This window comes from Oncorhynchus kisutch, linkage group LG12 (assembly GCF_002021735.2).
Source record: "Oncorhynchus kisutch isolate 150728-3 linkage group LG12, Okis_V2, whole genome shotgun sequence".
In the NCBI taxonomy this organism is placed as follows: Eukaryota; Metazoa; Chordata; class Actinopteri; order Salmoniformes; family Salmonidae; genus Oncorhynchus; species Oncorhynchus kisutch.
Window position 1 is genome coordinate 25300507 of NC_034185.2, and position 19167 is coordinate 25319673.

The 19167-nt window shown below is 43.7% G+C and overlaps 1 protein-coding gene across 1 annotated transcript in view; it reads right to left on the bottom strand.

Annotated features, from left to right (window-relative positions):
• The window catches only part of galnt14 (UDP-N-acetyl-alpha-D-galactosamine:polypeptide N-acetylgalactosaminyltransferase 14 (GalNAc-T14)), a 117776-nt gene that overhangs the window by 79008 nt on the left and 19601 nt on the right, over window positions 1–19167 (bottom strand). The gene's annotated exons all lie outside the window — the stretch shown is intronic.

Below are 19167 nucleotides of genomic sequence, written 5' to 3' on the forward strand. Positions count from 1 at the left end.
ATTGATGAATTAAGGTCACTAATTAGTAAGGAACACCTCACACTTGGTTTTCTGTGGTTTAATTGAAAGGAAAAAACAAAAACCTGCAGACACTAGGCCCTCCATGGAATGAGCTTGACACCCCTGCTTTGACTTCATTTATCTATGTCCTTGACAGACAGAAAGGGGAATGAAGCAATAATATCTCCTGAGATGAATCTAGCAGTTGATGAATGATAATCTAAAAGTATGGCCTCCTCTTGGATTACTGCCTCATCAACATTGAAACATTGAACAGGCTGTTCCAAACACCAGAGACCGACTTCTCTTTGCCCGTAACTGTGACCCCCAGTGCTAATGCTATTGGTGGGTCTGTGTCTGTTATAGAGTTAATTTCTCCCCCTCAGTGAGCTCTGATTGCACTAATTGCTCAGCTAAGAGGCACCAGAGGTTGAAGTGATAAACACAGAGACAGGAGCCATCCTTCCTGATGTAACCCGCTCTGACCGCTCAGTGTCCAGCTCAAAATAATAGATCTCAAAGCGCTGGCAGAAGTGATGGGCATGGCAGGTTCAGGTATCTAAAGTAGAAGACATCTGCATGGAAATCTGCCATCTCCTGAACTACTTTCTGCTTTGTTTAGCATAAGAAATACAAGCTGTGATGTAGTGGTGGAATGGCCAGTGACTGTTTATAATTGGTTTTGTATGAAACAGTAACTTCTGTCCTACATTGATCTGTCCTACATTGATGTATTTCATCAGTATTGAACAAGAAAATCCTGTAATAGAAATAGAAATAGAGAAGCCTCAAAATGAACTTCTCCCATTTCCAGTAACAGAATATATATATTTTTTATGGTGCTCTTAGGAATATGTGCTAACCATGTCTAGAGTTATAAATATTAAGAAAAGTATATTGCACTAGTAAAGCTGTGATTGTTCCCCTGTGAGGCAATGCCCTAGGACTGTCACGCCCTGATCTTAGTTCATTTTTTATGTCTCTATTTTGGTTTGATCGGGCGTGAGTTGGGGTGGGCATTCTATGTTGGTTTTCTATGTTTTCTTTTCTATGTGTTTGGCCTGGTATGGTTCCCAATCAGAGGCAGCTGTCTATCGTTGTCTCTGATTGAGAACCATACTTAGGTAGCCTTTTCCCACCTGGTGTTTGTGGGTAGTTGTTTCCTGTTTTGACCGTTCAGGACTGTTGCGATTTTTCATTTCTTACATTCATGTTGTTATTTTGTGTGTTCGGTGTTAATAAATGATCATGGACACTTACCACGCTGCGTTTTGGTCCAATCCTTCCTAGTCTTCATCTGATGAAGACAAAGATTGTTACAAGGACTGCCCGCATGGCCCTGCATTTAACCACATATTGGGAAATGTCATGACCTGTAATTGATATGTACGCTTGAATAAATTACATCAATTTGTTTTTTCATTGCGGCCGTCCTCACAACATTAACAATGGCCCCAGAGCTCAGCGTAACGGTTTCCTATCATTAACGACATCTATTGGTTGTAGGCGCCCCGGTTTCTGTATTGATTTACAAATGTAGAGTTTCACTACAGCTGTGTAGGCCATTTGGATGGATGTCATTAAGTCGACCAGTCATAACTTACAACATAATTGGTTCAAGGTACAATTTCACTCACAAATAGCCTTCCAGGAGCTTCAATCAGTGAAAGAGAGAGAACAATCTTTCCGTGCTGACACTAAAGATTTAGAGCAAGACAAAACTGCAATTATCTGAGTAGCTAAAACTCTGAATGATGGCTCTCTACAATCCAATGAACTTTGGACATCAGGGTTGATAGTGAGATCCGTCTTTATGCAATACTTACTTCCTTGATGATTCAGTAACTGAGATCCATACATTGTTAATTTTCTAAGAGCTATTTCAATGAGGTGTACAGTAGAGTCAGTGTAATCACTACAGGGCCTGTGGCTGTGGGGAGAAAATCTGAACTACATTAGAATGGGGAGGGAGTTTTGGTCTAATGGTGTAGAGCAGAGATTCCCAACCTGTGGTCTGTGGACCAATGGGGGTCCTCTGGGTACAGTAGCTACAGCCGTGTGTTTGTCCTGTGGGCCATGGAAGAAAATGTTTGAGAAGCACTGGTGTAGAGAAACCGTCTGTTTATTAAGTTGTACTGTATTGTATAACATGGCATGTTGGTGTACCAACCTAGTGAGAACCAAACACTCCTGTTGATTCTGTGACATGGCAGTGAGGAGAGAAAGGCACCCAGTGAGTGCTTATCAGTTAATAGCCCTGGGGAAATTCTCTAGTATGCATAGAATCTCTCGGAAATTCTAGCTACTCTGCCTAATGTGTGAGCTGTGTGTACTTTACCTATTACAGCAAGAGAGACGAGGTGGTGGAGTGAGAGAGAGAGAGATGGGGGGAGTGAGAGAGAGAGATGGGGGAGTGAGAGAGAGAGAGAGAGAGAGAGAGAGAGAGAGACGGGTGGAAGCGAGAGTGAGGGAGGGGGAGGCCTAGCGACAGATGTTTGTGTGAGTCTAATTTTATATGTGATTTAATGCTCTGCTAGCTCACCCAAATGAGTCCACCTTCTCATTATCTGTCCCCCTCAGATGGCCACACACACTGACCTGAAGACACCTAAAGAATGGGCCTGCCCACAGCCCACAGCCAATGATTTCTGTGGATTTATCACCTTGACACCAGCTCTGCTCTGTCATCGTTCCACATTCATCTCTATGCAGACTTCAGAATGGCTTGGAATTAACCTTCTTAATCTCCGGACAATGTCATAAAAATCTCTCATGCAAAGCCAACGCTTTAAGTATATTCAAACATGCGGATTATATGCAGCCAGGGAAAGGATTAAGCCAACGCTGTGTTCATGTAAAACTGCAGCAGTCTCAATATCATTGAGTCCCCTTTGCTGTCTCAATATATATTGGTTTCTCTGGCTGCCCTGGCTGGACATTGGGGGAATTTCATTCCAGAGAGCAGAGAATGTCAGTACCAGTGGTGCTCCACATTTGGCCTCTTATCTTAGCATGGGGAATCATCTACAATATCCCTCCATTTCCTCCTGAGTTAGAGTCAACACTAGCCAAGTTCATTTACATTTCTTTATCTCCTCAGAAAATGTTAATCCCACAGCACTAAAATAATCAATCAGGCCAGTTCGTTTTCAACTTCTCAGGCCTAGATATGCAAGCGTGGGGTGACCAATATTCTCCACAGCAATTTAATCTAGCAGATCATTTTATATCAAAGCCAGCTTCCAAACAGGGCTGGGCTGTAGTCCCCAGCAGAATGGGGTTGTTCTACTCTACCTCTCGCTCAGAGAAATGGGAGGGGATGATAAGGATAGGAGGAACATGCTGATATCTGAAATACCCCCTGTCAACATGCCTCTCAGACTGCTCCTCCTGGAAACGGGCCTGAAAGAGGCTGTTCATATCTGACAACTGTACATCATATGTGAGGATTCACATCAAACAGACAATAATATTGAGCTGGGCGCTACTAAACACACACACGCACACACACACGCACACACATGCACACACACGCACACACACACACACACACACACACACACAGACTCTGACATGGATTTTCCTTGCCTCTGTTTTCCCTGTTATTCTCTCTGTCACGCCCTGACCTTAGAGATCCTGTTTATGTCTCTATTTTGGTTTGGTCAGGGTGTGAGTTGGGGTGGGTATTCTATATTCTATTATTTGTATTTCTATGTTTTGGCCGGGTAGGGTTCTCAATCAGGGACAGCTCTCTATCGTTGTCTCTGATTGAGAACCATAATTAGGTAGCCCTTTTTTCCACTTTCCACTTTGTTTTTAGCACATAGCCTTTAGCTTCACGGTTTGTTTTGTAGTGTTTATTGTTTTGTTCTGCGTCTTTTCTAAATAAAAGAATATGTACGCTCACCACGCTGCACCTTGTTCCTCTTCATTTAACGGCCGTGACACACTCAAGCAGATGAAACCTTGTTTCTGAGTGATGGCCTTTTGTTCAATGCAGACAGCTGTGGGCAGCTAACTGTTAAAGGCTTTTTCTGTAGCCTTGGAGAGTCTAGAATCTACACCCACACCTTCTCTCTAGCTCACCTCAGACAAAAAACACATTATAGCAAATTAAAGGCACACGCCACAGCAAGAGAGGGCAATCCTATAGTGTTAAGTGTTCAAGTGTATGATCAGATTCCACTAATCCGGGAATGTACGGGTGGTTCAGAAGCCATTCCTGGTGAAACGAGGGAGGGGGACACTGACAGTCACGGGACACATCGATGCACTTTAACACAGAGAAAATATAGGTGCAGGGGGTAAAAGATATCGTCTGTAGAAGCCTGCAACAGCCACTGAAAGGAAGCACAGAAAAGGGTCAAAACAAGAAAAAGCAACTAAACCAAAACCACAGAGCCATCCAGAGAGTAAGAGAAAAAGACTATGGTGTAGCCATGAGGTCTTCTATCCGACAATGGTAATCAGTGGCCCAAACACACCCACAGTACCAGTCTGTCTGTCATCTGTATCTCCCGCTGGTCACAATGACAGCTCCATACAGGGCTACCACAGAGCTTACTAGGTACTTTACTGCTCCTCTCCCTCTCTCTCTCTCTCCCTCTCTTTCTCCCTCTTCCTCCCTTACCCTCCCCACCTGCGCTACAGGGCCAGGCCCAGCGCATCATGACAAGGCTGGGGAATGGGTTACCGGTGAGGAAGCAGAGGGTAATATAACCCTGATACACAGACAGCAGCGGGAGGAAATGAGGTTTGAAGGAGGTTTCTACAGGAGCAGATGGGTGAGTAGAGAGCATCTGGGCGGAACAAGGAGAGTGTGTAGCAGGAAGAAAACAGTGTTACCTGGTGGATGTGATAGTGGCTATGAAGAGGTGAACAAGGTAAGAGATGTTGGTTGTTATTATTCTCAAACTAACATCATTCAATTTGTCCTACATGGCACTGTAGGGGTATTGACTGGGGAAACCAGCGCTCATATCATGTTGATAAAAAAGTAGTAGGTCTAAATAGTAGGTCTACACTAAAAAACATTTTCAGGTGTTGAAACTGACTTCCCTTTAATGTACTTCAGATCGGCCCCTTTCTGAGAGTAATGCAATACTGTTAATCAGGTAATGAAAGCCTGAAGATGCCAAAGCTGGCATAGCTACAGCACTCATGAATAGCAGGGGGTCTATATTAGGTGCATGACAACATACATTAGTAGTAACCTGATAGACCCCACTGGCACTTTAACAGTTTCTCCTTATGATGTCAGAGGGCATTGGATCAGTCTTATGAGATACCACCAGTCCTATTAAGCAACTCAGACCACAATCAGGAAGTGTAGAACATTCTTACAGACCTCTAACAAGTGTATAAATATGCACCGCCAGCCACACACACACACACACACACACACACACACACACACACACACACACACACACACACACACACACACACACACACACACACACACACACACACACACACACACACACACAGGATTATTCAGCTGTGACTAGCCCAGAGAGAAGCGTCTGCTAACCAGCTGATTTGAACCCAGACTGAGAGGCCAGATCTTATCAGAAGTTCACTGTGGTATTTTATGTCAATCATCCAGCCAAGGACCATCCCTCTCTGCAGCCGGGGCACCTGAGAAAGTAGCTGTCAGTGGAGACATGCCGAGGAGGAGTGAGCTGAAATAGAACACCAAGGTGAGACGGGGTGAAACAGACATGACTGACACAGACAGAACCTACAAACTCTCCATCTCTGTGTACAAGACAAGAACTGAGGAAGAGATTTCTGTTATACCGTGAAAATGTCATTAGTCCCACAGCTAAAAATAAGGCGCTGACTATTATGTGTGTAATAGAGGACTCCTTTGTTTTTCCCTTTTTGAGATAATTCAATCGGAGAGTTGAAGCTGGCGTTGATTGCGTATGCCTGGCTGCTCCCTAGAACAACAACAACAGTCCAGAGACAGCAATGTGAACCAAAATCCTGATGCCCTCAGAGAGAGAGAGAGAGAGAGAGAGAGAGAGAGAGAGAGAGAGAGAGAGAGAGAGAGAGAGAGAGAGATTATTTCTCAGGATATGTGATTGTGAACGGACGTTGAAAATACGTATTTTCTAGAAGTCGAAATCATTTTCGGTTCTGAATGAACGTTGAAAATACATCACCTATTTTTGGAACAGAGTAGGTGAGCGGAGTTGAACGGGATTTAAATCCAACCGCTCCTTCCAACCGCTCCTTCCAACCGCTCCTCTAAAAACCGCTTCTAACTCACAGGAAAAACAGCTGCAGCTTCAAATTTTCTCTATTCATTAAAATCACAATTTAACCACATTTTGGTGACTATTTGAAACTAAACTATATTTGAATGAAAATTATTATAATAAACATGAAATGTTGAATGTGAGAAACGCTCCTCATTTCAAATAGGCTACATGTCATATTAAACAGCATATAAACACTGTAAATAGGTCAGGACACAGACAGCGAGCCTAAGAAGGAACGGAAATGAATTATTTAGGCTGTATTATTTCAATTATTTCAAGGCTACGGCTACAAAGAAATACATTGTGAAACATTTGCTTGTGCAACATACTAGGCTGGTAGGGAGTCAGGGACATTAAGCAATCAGCATTTAAACAACATCACGTTGTATTAAATCATTATAGTCTATAAATTGCACATATACTGTAGGCTGTGACTTACTTAGAATGAATTACAAATTAAACAAAAAATGCCTTATTAGGCTCAGTCTTTGAATTGATGTTTAGAAATATCAGTTTGGCCAGAGTCTGTGGCTTCAGGCTCATGTGATGGTTCCTGGAGAGCAGGCCAGCTGCGGAGAATATCCTCTCCACGCCTGCAGAGCCACTGGAGATGCTAAAACCCTTTCGGACCCTCTTGCCAGGCTGGGCAGGGATGCAGAGTTTTTTTTCCTTCTATAGGAAGGCCTGAAAGTTTTTAGGCAAAGTAACCCAATCAAAACGGAAAGCTTCTTGAAAGTTGCAATATGCCAGGGCCTATTGGGCCGAGACTTTTAAGTGATCAGATTTTTGTTTATAAATGCTTTCTACTTTTCTGACACACTTACTTAGAGATCTACCTCGTTCCTTTCTTTTAGCATTTGCACATAGTAAGTACACCACCATGCTTTCGGGATATGCGTCTTTGCAGATTCCAAAAATGATTCTTCAGTTGTGGACATTACATCACCACAATCCCTCTCATGCTCTTGGTCCTCCTATTCTTTGTAAGTCACCTTGATTTTGCACCTGTGTGTTTTATCAGACTGGAACAAAAATCTATGACGTGAAAATCAAGGCCGGTGCGGACTATACCAAAAAATGACGTCCGGACAGACGTGCTTACTGAGGTGTAGCCTACAGTGTTGGCCCGAAATGGAATTTTATGATTGCCCGTCTATGTGATAGGCCTAACGTTTGTAAAACACCACAAAAAAAGACGGCTGGTCCACACAGGACAAGAAAAAGATGTCCAAAAGACATCGGTGTCAGTCCCTGCTTACTGGGGTGTAAGTTTACAGTATCGTTCCCCAATGGAATCTTGTGAATGCCCATCCATGTGGCCTACCGTTTGTAAAAAAGGCAGTTGCATTGGCTTTACTAGTCCTGATTCCTGTGACTAATACATTTGGCTATTTAAGCTCTGAATATCCTTCCCAACTTTACCAGGAGTTTTCCTGAGCCTATTTGCAATGAGAATCAATGTGTTTACAGTGGGAAATGCAGAAATATTTTCTTTTTCACTATGATCAGCTCATCGAAAATGTACAGATAGAAACTTGACACTACTGATAATGACAATTTAGCCCATGGGGTGAAACTCCTTTGTTTTGTTTTTACCAGCCAAGAACAAATTCTTATGTACAATGACGGCCTAACCCGGCCAAACCCTAACCCGGACAACGCTGGGCCAATTGTGCACTGCCCTATGGGATTCCCAATCACGGCCAGTTGTGATACAGCCTAGAATCGAACTCAGGGTCTGTAGTGATGCCCCTAGCACTGAGATGCAGTGCCGTAGACCACTGCGCCACTCGGGAGCCCCTCCTGGACTGCAGTTATGAGTAGCCTGATTTTCCATTCCATATTGCCATTTCACTTTGACTGCATGGGAATGGACAAGTGAAATATTTTGCACCCCTGCCTTTAACATAGTTGGCACTGCTTATCATAGTACAGCATTAGCACTCACCTAAAATGCCCATACGCCTGGCCCGGCTGATCAGCCTCCTCCTCGTCTTTCATCTGCCCTCCACTTGGCTCTATTAGCCCACACCATTTGCATGAATTATTTCATTAGGCAGCAGGACAAGAAATAAGATTAAAAAAGAGAGACAAAAGAGAGGGGACACGACAGTGAAACGGCCCTGGAGGATAATACCAGACCTCTCAGACTTCTGACAGCCCAATTTCCTCTCTTTCACATCACAGGACCGGAGAAAGCAGCCAGGGGGCCCTGCTGGCGTTAATCAGGGGCCCCTCTCTCTTTCACTTTAGTCTTTGATGAGACTGCCATGAAGAGGGAAACACTGATCCATCTCTCTGTGCCTGTCTCTGTCTTTGTCTCTCTGCCCCCCTCTCTCCTGCTCTCTCCTGCTCTCTCATTTCTTTCTTTCTTTCTCTATGCAGAGTGCAGTCCGAAGTCCACCATAGTGCAGGGGGTGTATGGTGCAGCAGGATGCTGGAGAGGGAAAAAGAGGGCATTCTGCTCAGCCACTCTGTAACCTGAGTCACGGGTCACTGGCTGGGACTGAACAGACCATGGCTGAACCCCAGTCCCAGCCACATGATCACAGGTCCTGGTTAAACTAGCTTCAGTTAAGGAATGGTCGAGTTGTTGTTTGTACTAGTGCAACAGCAGAGGTAGAGATTGTGTAATGTCTTTGTAAAAAAATACATTTTGGTAGCCAGCATTGTATTATATTTCAATATTCAATACAGCCCCCTTTTTTTAAATCAAAGGTGAAGAATTCCCCTTCTTAGAAGAGAACTCACCCTGTTCAATAGCCTCCCTGGCATCTTAATCAAGCCTGTGGAGCTGTGTGAGCTGCAACAATGTTTTACTAGGAGACTGACAGGAGTTGAATGATTCATGTTGGATTTAGGTACAGTGGATTGCAGGCTCTACACACAAGAGGTGGAGGGTGGAGGACATTATTGTATATAGATGATGGTAGTTTATTTTTAGAGTCAACATTGAGCTGTTCAGGTATAAACAGGCCGGCCATAAGTGAGTCAGTAAAGACTGCTATATTTTCAGGACACATTTAGACCGAGCTACAACAACAACCCAGGTGGTATCAGAGAGAGCAATTAACTTATTTTCTGCACTGTGTTTTCTGTGTAATTACTAAAGCACCGCGCTGCAATGGAGATCGATGGCTGACTGACAGGCGGAGGGAGGGGAGTCTGTGGGGAAATATGGAGAGCAAACTTCCTCCCTAAGCACAGCTGCCTTCCTACACCACCGCCCGCACTGAGCCACCCTGCACAACATACCAAATGTCACAGCAACGTTTCCACCCCACTCTCAAAGCAGCCTAGCTACCAGGAAGAAAGGCACTAGGTGTGGTGACTGCTATGAAAGGCTTTGCTCTAGGAACGTCACTCTGGGTTGAAGGCAGGCAGGCAGCTCGTAACACAATATAATGGGTTAGTGTCTGTCTGCAGGGAGGAATGACAGTGGTGAATATTCACTGGCATCAATTCAACATAAATATTACAGTGAAATGAGACGTGGCAGACATCGTGAGGATATACAGTATTTTCAGACCTGCTGAAACGGCATAATGCGGCTGAGGTTTCTGTTTTAGAGTAAATATGAATCCCTAAACAAAGGCTGGATGCCAGTCCCAGTTTTTTAAACTGTTTATGATGTGTGTCCCAGAAGGTGGCGAGGCTGCTTGTGTAATAGCAAAGGTCCCGGTGACCGGCTGACCGTAGATCTGGTGTCAGCCAAATACAGAGGAGCAATCAATACCTGACTCATTTCTACCGCGCACACACACAGTCACACACACACACACACACACACACACACACACGCAAGCGCACACACATTTCCTCCTCTCTCCGCAGGGGGACCTGAAAGAAGCGAGAGGGAGTGAGACAAGTGGTTGTCTTGTAAGCGATGGAGCGATACGATGGCTGACAGACAGGTTGAAGCCAGGTCAATGTGTGGACAAGCCTGAGGCCCCCTTTGACTGACCTGATCAATGACACAGGAAGGAAGGGCTTTCTACCCTAAGCTCAAAAGCAACAACCAACCTCCATTCAAAAAGCTCCAGTGACATACCTGGAGAAAAGCTTTAAATCGCAATTTGGCTTTTAAAACTGGATCATTGTGGTTAGATTTGTGCTCAAAGTACATGTTTGTAGATCACGAAATGCAAATAACTGTTTCTGTGGAAAGCTTTTCCATTTATTCTCATGTATCCTCAATGTAAAAAATACAAATAGTTGATATTTCTTCTCTCTGTGTTTCGAAATTTTCCTTCAATTCGCAAGAGGATAAATGTATCTCACAGGAGAAAGCATACGAGCGAGCAAAAAAACGTCCCTATGTCTCTCCACGTGGTAGCCATCTATCTGATACTTTCTGGTCCAAACGAGTATGACATTGTTGCCGTCCGTAGCATTGAAGGCAAGGGAAGCCAGCAAGCATCTGGCCTCCCTTGATTAAAAAAAAGTATCAAAAATGTGCCAATCAACATTGAGCGAGCTCAAATGTGAATGGTTCTGGCACACCAAAAATAAAAAATAAAAAGTGTCAGAGGAAGCCAGCTTGGATTTTGGCGTCACTCATATCAAATCCCATTGAGAGCCTACGTCAATGACAGAAAAACTTGAATTGTTGCATCTCGTTGTGTTGTTGTCCTAGCTAGCTAAAATTGACTCTTTCCTAAATTAGCCATGGATGGAGATAGGGATTTGGACTTGTGGTTTTACTTAATTCTCCATACTGGCCAATGATTATAACAGCGATTCTGATCCAACCATTAGTTCGTATATTGTTGTGCCCCTGGCCTGAGATGATGGAAGGTCAATATGTAGCTAGATGTAGAAGGCTAATATTAACCAGCTAACATTGCCCATGAATGGAAGTTAGGCTAGCGAGCAAGCATTTCAGCCAGCTAGCTGAAATGCTGTATGTGTTTGCTGTATGACAGAGTCATAGACAGGTTCGTCAACTTGAAAGAAATGAAGATGGCATTGACGTTTCTCTACAAGTAGGGTGAGTCAACATGATTTTTCTACTTACACGACGTGCGCGCGAGACACACACACACACACACACACACACACAAAGATATACGATCCATGGACAGCCAAGTCATATTTAGCCTACATTGATTGAACTAAATCATTTTTGGTATACTTTAGTTGTCACTGTATTAGACTAAGCATAGATGATTTGATTATGTTTGTCATGTCTCCTCTGCTCCAGCGTTCGATGTCGCCGGTTTACTAACCACCAGTCCTGGCAAACCATCATTACGCACACCTGGCAACCCTCATTACGCACACCTGGCAACCCTCATTATGCACACCTGCGCCCCATCATGAGGCCACCTGGACTCCATCACTACCCTGATTACTCGCCCTTTATCTAGCACTCCCTAGCATCACTCTTCAGGCAGTATTGTTTCTGTCCAGACATGCTCTTGTTTTGTATCGCTCTATGTTCATTATTATTATTAAACTCACCACCTTCACCTGCTTTCTGACTCCCAGCGTCACCGTTACAATGTTGAAATGTTGAAGTTGAATGGTACTGGAATAGTGGAGGCAGCTCCTGTTTTCTTTGCGACTTGCGGTAACTCTCCATGGTTCTAAATCAATAGTTGTTTAGTGGTCAAAAAATATCGTAAACATTAACTTGCTTGACCATGTTGATAGTCATGTAACTGTTTGTTACATGCAATACGCTTTGTGGAATTCACTGGACAGATGTTGCTCTCAAGTTTTGGGATGAAACAAATGTGTGGTTGAATTTATTCTGCCACTGTGTCTTCTTATTGTTATTGGCCTTAGGCCTATGTATCACGGTCACAAGGCATATGAACTAAGAGGTTATCGAGGAAACAACGCAATTATCACAACACATAGGTTGCAATGGCTTTTTGTCTGGCTTCCACTGCTACTTCCTCTCTTGTGTATCCAAAAGATACTAACTCATAACGCAGTTTCCTTGTTTAAACTTTCATGGTTTTACAGTAAACTGGGCCTTCAAATAAAGCTAGCTGACCCAGATTGGGGTGTTCAGTTGTTCATATGAAAATATCCCATAGCTGTAAGCAATTTAGAGAAATGTTACAAATTGGTAATTGACCCATTTTCATCAACATTGCAGCAGCCATCTCCCCAACAGTGAAAATGCATAAAACAGATGTGAGGATCAGCACATGCCCAACCAGATAACTAAACTCAGATGTGAGGATCAGCACATGCCCAACCAGATAACTAAACTCAGATGTGAGGATCAGCACATGCCCAACCAGATAACTAAACTCAGATGTGAGGATCAGCACATGCCCAACCAGATAACTAAACTCAGATGTGAGGATCAGCACATGCCCAACCAGATAACTAAACTCAGATGTGAGGATCAGCACATGCCCAACCAGATAACTAAACTCAGATGTGAGGATCAGCACATGCCCAACCAGATAACTAAACTCAGATGTGAGGATCAGCACATGCCCAACCAGATAACTAAACTCAGATGTGAGGATCAGCACATGCCCAACCAGATAACTAAACTCAGATGTGAGGATCAGCACATGCCCAACCAGATAACTAAACTCAGATGTGAGGATCAGCACATGCCCAACCAGATAACTAAACTCAGATGTGAGGATCAGCACATGCCCAACCAGATAACTAAACTCAGATGTGAGGATCAGCACATGCCCAACCAGATAACTAAACTCAGATGTGAGGATCAGCACATGCCCAACCAGATAACTAAACTCAGATGTGAGGATCAGCACATGCCCAACCAGATAACTAAACTCAGATGTGAGGATCAGCACATGCCCAACCAGATAACTAAACTCAGATGTGAGGATCAGCACATGCCCAACCAGATAACTAAACTCAGATGTGAGGATCAGCACATGCCCAACCAGATAACTAAACTCAGATGTGAGGATCAGCACATGCCCAACCAGATAACTAAACTCAGATGTGAGGATCAGCACATGCCCAACCAGATAACTAAACTCAGATGTGAGGATCAGCACATGCCCAACCAGATAACTAAACTCAGATGTGAGGATCAGCACATGCCCAACCAGATAACTAAACTCAGATGTGAGGATCAGCACATGCCCAACCAGATAACTAAACTCAGATGTGAGGATCAGCACATGCCCAACCAGATAACTAAACTCAGATGTGAGGATCAGCACATGCCCAACCAGATAACTAAACTCAGATGTGAGGATCAGCACATGCCCAACCAGATAACTAAACTCAGATGTGAGGATCAGCACATGCCCAACCAGATAACTAAACTCAGATGTGAGGATCAGCACATGCCCAACCAGATAACTAAACTCAGATGTGAGGATCAGCACATGCCCAACCAGATAACTAAACTCAGATGTGAGGATCAGCACATGCCCAACCAGATAACTAAACTCAGATGTGAGGATCAGCACATGCCCAACCAGATAACTAAACTCAGATGTGAGGATCAGCACATGCCCAACCAGATAACTAAACTCAGATGTGAGGATCAGCACATGCCCAACCAGATAACTAAACTCAGATGTGAGGATCAGCACATGCCCAACCAGATAACTAAACTCAGATGTGAGGATCAGCACATGCCCAACCAGATAACTAAACTCAGATGTGAGGATCAGCACATGCCCAACCAGATAACTAAACTCAGATGTGAGGATCAGCACATGCCCAACCAGATAACTAAACTCAGATGTGAGGATCAGCACATGCCCAACCAGATAACTAAACTCAGATGTGAGGATCAGCACATGCCCAACCAGATAACTAAACTCAGATGTGAGGATCAGCACATGCCCAACCAGATAACTAAACTCAGATGTGAGGATCAGCACATGCCCAACCAGATAACTAAACTCAGATGTGAGGATCAGCACATGCCCAACCAGATAACTAAACTCAGATGTGAGGATCAGCACATGCCCAACCAGATAACTAAACTCAGATGTGAGGATCAGCACATGCCCAACCAGATAACTAAACTCAGATGTGAGGATCAGCACATGCCCAACCAGATAACTAAACTCAGATGTGAGGATCAGCACATGCCCAACCAGATAACTAAACTCAGATGTGAGGATCAGCACATGCCCAACCAGATAACTAAACTCAGATGTGAGGATCAGCACATGCCCAACCAGATAACTAAACTCAGATGTGAGGATCAGCACATGCCCAACCAGATAACTAAACTCAGATGTGAGGATCAGCACATGCCCAACCAGATAACTAAACTCAGATGTGAGGATCAGCACATGCCCAACCAGATAACTAAACTCAGATGTGAGGATCAGCACATGCCCAACCAGATAACTAAACTCAGATGTGAGGATCAGCACATGCCCAACCAGATAACTAAACTCAGATGTGAGGATCAGCACATGCCCAACCAGATAACTAAACTCAGATGTGAGGATCAGCACATGCCCAACCAGATAACTAAACTCAGATGTGAGGATCAGCACATGCCCAACCAGATAACTAAACTCAGATGTGAGGATCAGCACATGCCCAACCAGATAACTAAACTCAGATGTGAGGATCAGCACATGCCCAACCAGATAACTAAACTCAGATGTGAGGATCAGCACATGCCCAACCAGATAACTAAACTCAGATGTGAGGATCAGCACATGCCCAACCAGATAACTAAACTCAGATGTGAGGATCAGCACATGCCCAACCAGATAACTAAACTCAGATGTGAGGATCAGCACATGCCCAACCAGATAACTAAACTCAGAAAAAAAAGAAACGTCCTCTCACTGTCAACTGCGTTTACTTAACATGTGTAAATATTTGTATGAAGATAACAAGATTCAACAACTGAGACATAACCTGAACAAGTTACACAGACATTGGACTAACAGAAATGGAATAATGTGTCCCTGAACAAAGGCGGGGGGGGGGGTCAAAATCAAAAGTAACAGTCAGTATGTGGTGTGGCCACCAGCTGCATTAAGTACTGCAGTGCATCTCCTCCTCCTCCACCAGATTTGCCAGTTCTTGCTGGCAATGTTACCCCACTCTTCCACCATGGCATCCGCAAGTACCCGGACATTTCTGGGGGGAATGGCCCTAGCCCTCATCCTCCTATCCAACAGGTCCGTTGTCAGGATGAGCCTGCAGGAAGGGTACCATATGAGGGAGGAGGATGTCTTCCCTGTAACAAACAGCTTTGAGATTACCTGCAATAACAACAGGCTCAGTCCGATGATGCTGTGACACACCGCCCCAGACCATGACGGACCCTCCAACTCTAAATCGATCCCGCTCCGGGGTACAGGCCTTGGTGTAATGCTCATTCCTTCGACGATAAACCCGAATCCGCGATCACCCCTGGTGAGACCAAACCGCGACTCGTCAGTTAAGAGCACTTTTTGCCAGTCCTGTCTGGTCCAGCGACGGTGGGTTTGTGCCCAGAGGTGACGTTGTGGTGATGCCCTAACCTTACAATAGAGGTGACGTTATGGTGAGGCCCTGCCTTACAATAGGCCTACAAGCCCTCAGTCCAGCCTCTCTCAGCCTATTGCGGACAGTCTGAGCACTGATGGAGGGATTGTGCGTTCCTGGTGTAACTCTGGCAGTTGTTGTTGCCATCCTGTACCTGTTCCGTAGGTGTGATGTTTGGATGTATCGATCCTGTGCAGGTGTTGTTACACGTGGTCTGCCACTGCGAGGACGATCAGCTGTCCATCCTGTCTCCCTGTAGTGCTGTCTTAAGCGTCTCACAGTATGGACATTGCAATTTATTGCCCTGGCCACATCTGCAGTCCTAATCAAATCAAAATCAATATGGCCCTTCGTACATCAGCTGATATCTCAAAGTGCTGTACAGAAACCCAGCCTAAAACCCCAAACAGCAAGCAATGCAGGTGTAGAACCACGCCTCCTTGCAGCATGCCTAAGGTAAGTTCACGCAAATGAGCAGGGATCCTGGGAATCTTTCTTTTTATGTTTTCCAGAGTCAGTAGAAAGGCCTCTATAGCGTCCTAAGTTTTCATAACTGTGACCGTAATTGCCTACCGTCTTTAAGCTGTTAGTGTCTTAATGACTTAATGACCACAGGTGCATGTTCATTAATTGTTTATGGTTCATTGAACAAGCATGGGAAACAGTGTTTAACCCTTTACAATGAAGAACTGTGAAGTTATTTGGATTTTTATGAATTATCCTTCAAAGACAGGGTTCTGAAAAAGGGACGTTTCTTTTTTTGTTGAGTTTATAATGAAGGGCAAAAAAATCTAAAATGAAATTAAAATGTCTAACATTACACTATAATGTTTGTGATGAAGACAAACATCTCTCTTTCTCCTTGGTTTGGTCTGAGCAGTTCAGATGGATAAAATAAGTAGCGTTTGCTGCTGAGGCTAACAAGCAGACGGCTCCTGAGTGCTGGAGACAAACGCACCGCTCATAGTGAAAATCAATAGAGGTCCTTCGATTCTCACCCTTCAGTCCAGGGTGGATGGGAGAAACCGTGGGAGATGGGAGTATGGCTGAGAGGCGCGTCAGTGTCCTTAACTGTCTACCAAAGTCAAGAAGAACTGAGTGGGCCTAGAGCCAGAACCATACTGAGCCTGAGATCTCTAAACACAGCAGGGTCATACACTGTACTGTAGGCATTGCTTGTTATACTCACGGGCACACACACATGCAACAAAACAACATCCACAGAATACACACACGCACACAGCTTAAGCAGCTAATAGTCCTTAAAACACACTGGAAAAGAAGCTTAACATCACTGTCAAATTAGGTTGAAATAGCATTGTGCTCTAAAAATGAACATTTCATGCCAGCAGATTAGTCTGTGTAAAGTAACATGATTTTCTCGCCTCCTAAGGGTTTTAGTATGTAAGTTAAATATTTAGAGGGTAGGCTGTGTCAGCATAATGTTAAACTGGTTTCATTAATGAAAACATCACATCAGTGAGTAGGTCGTTGCCAAGTCTGTGTTTATACTGTATGGTCAAAAATCATCCTATGATATTTGCAAACAGGGTGTTTGATATCTGCGGGTTTTCCACTTATAGTAGCATGCAGGGCGGTCCTGGCCGTTCTGCCGCCCTAAATACGTATTTTGTATTGACGTTGAAGTTAGGTTTAATTTAGGTTCTGAAAACTTACAGTATTTTCTGGACGTTGAAATCTGATTCATTTTCAGTTCTGAATGAACGTTGAAAATACGTACAGTACCAGTCAAAAGTTTGGACACATCTACTCATTCCAGGACTTGTATTTATTTTTTACTATTTTCTACATCGTATAATAATAGTGAAGACATCAAAACTGCTTGAAATAAATGTACGGATATAAACTTGAAACTACTGATCGTGATATTTTACCCTATGGGATGAAACTAGGGGACAGTAGTTGTGAGTAACCTGATTGTCCATTCCATATTGTCCATTTTACTTTGACCTGTCCTGTTGTTTGTTAACATGTCAGAACATTTTACTTTGACCTGTCCTGTTGTTTGTTAACATGTCAGCACATTTTACTCTGACCTGTCCTGTTGTTTGTTAACATGTCAGAACATTTTACTTTGACCTGTCCTGTTGTTTGTTAACTTGTCAGCACATTTTACTTTGACCTGTCCTGTTGTTTGTTAACATGTCAGCACATTTTACTTTGACCTGTCCTGTTGTTTGTTAACATGTCAGCACATTTTACTTTGACCTGTCCTGTTGTTTGTTAACATGTCAGAACATTTTACTTTGACCTGCCCTGTTGTTTGTTAACATGTCAGCACATTTTACTTTGACCTGTCCTGTTGTTTGTTAACATGTCAGAACATTTTACTTTGACCTGTCCTGTTGTTTGTTAACATGTCAGAACATTTTACTTTGACCTGTCCTGTTGTTTGTTAACATGTCAGCACATTTTACTTTGACCTGTCCTGTTGTTTGTTAACATGTCAGAACATTTTACTTTGATTGGGCGCAATTTAGGTTAGGCTATTTGATCGGAGAAACCTGCATGATGTAAAAGGTTTCCGTCTCATTAAATTGTCAAACATTTTATCTCCAGCCTGTAGGCTACAGAAAAGGCCACCTTCTTTCTACAATATCCTATATCTGTTACATGATTTATGTTAGATCATCTTTTTTTGACAAAATGTTGGTGGAGCGCCGCAGTGATGAGTCTCTCCAACAGCACCCTGGAGAGGCGCCCTGGGAATGGACAAGATAAATATTTTGTGTCCCGGCCTATGACAAAGTGGGCACTGCTTATCACCGGGTGTCATAAGCGCTCATCTATAAAGCCCATATGCCATTGGTTGAGAGAAATTTACATTGTTTTTGGGCAGAATTATGTGAGGTTTTATGGGTTGTTGGAGGTGCGTGTTGGTCAGTTTAGCTCAGATAATGCTGCTCTCGTCAATCTGCTGCCACAGGAGGCCACCTAATCCTGCCTTATGAGCGGGCCGGCCCTGGTAGCATACTCTGTGTTCTTTTCATTCTGGTGGAAATCAGTGTAAAAGCAGAGGCTTTCTTTGATGGATTCATGTAGGATTAGTTGGTTAATGGTATTTGAGACATCAGCAGTGCAGTGAGGATTTGAATAATATCCACTTTAAGACTAAAGGCCTTAGTCGTATTGGAAGCATACAAATGAAGGCAATGTTATGGGAGCAATGAAGTAGGAGTGTTTTCACACAAACTGCTACAGCGCATGTGGCAATTATCTCTTTCTATGCAGCTTGTAGCTGCCACAACACAGCCTTCCCTCTGACACGTTGACTACCTCTCATCTGCTAAAAACCATGTCCTCCTCCCCAGGAGGAGCAGAGTCACAACGTGGGGAAACAAGCCATCGTTAGCTTACACAGAAGTAGATACATGCAGCCCTGTCACAGCCAGTGATCTGGCATAATATGGGCTATTTA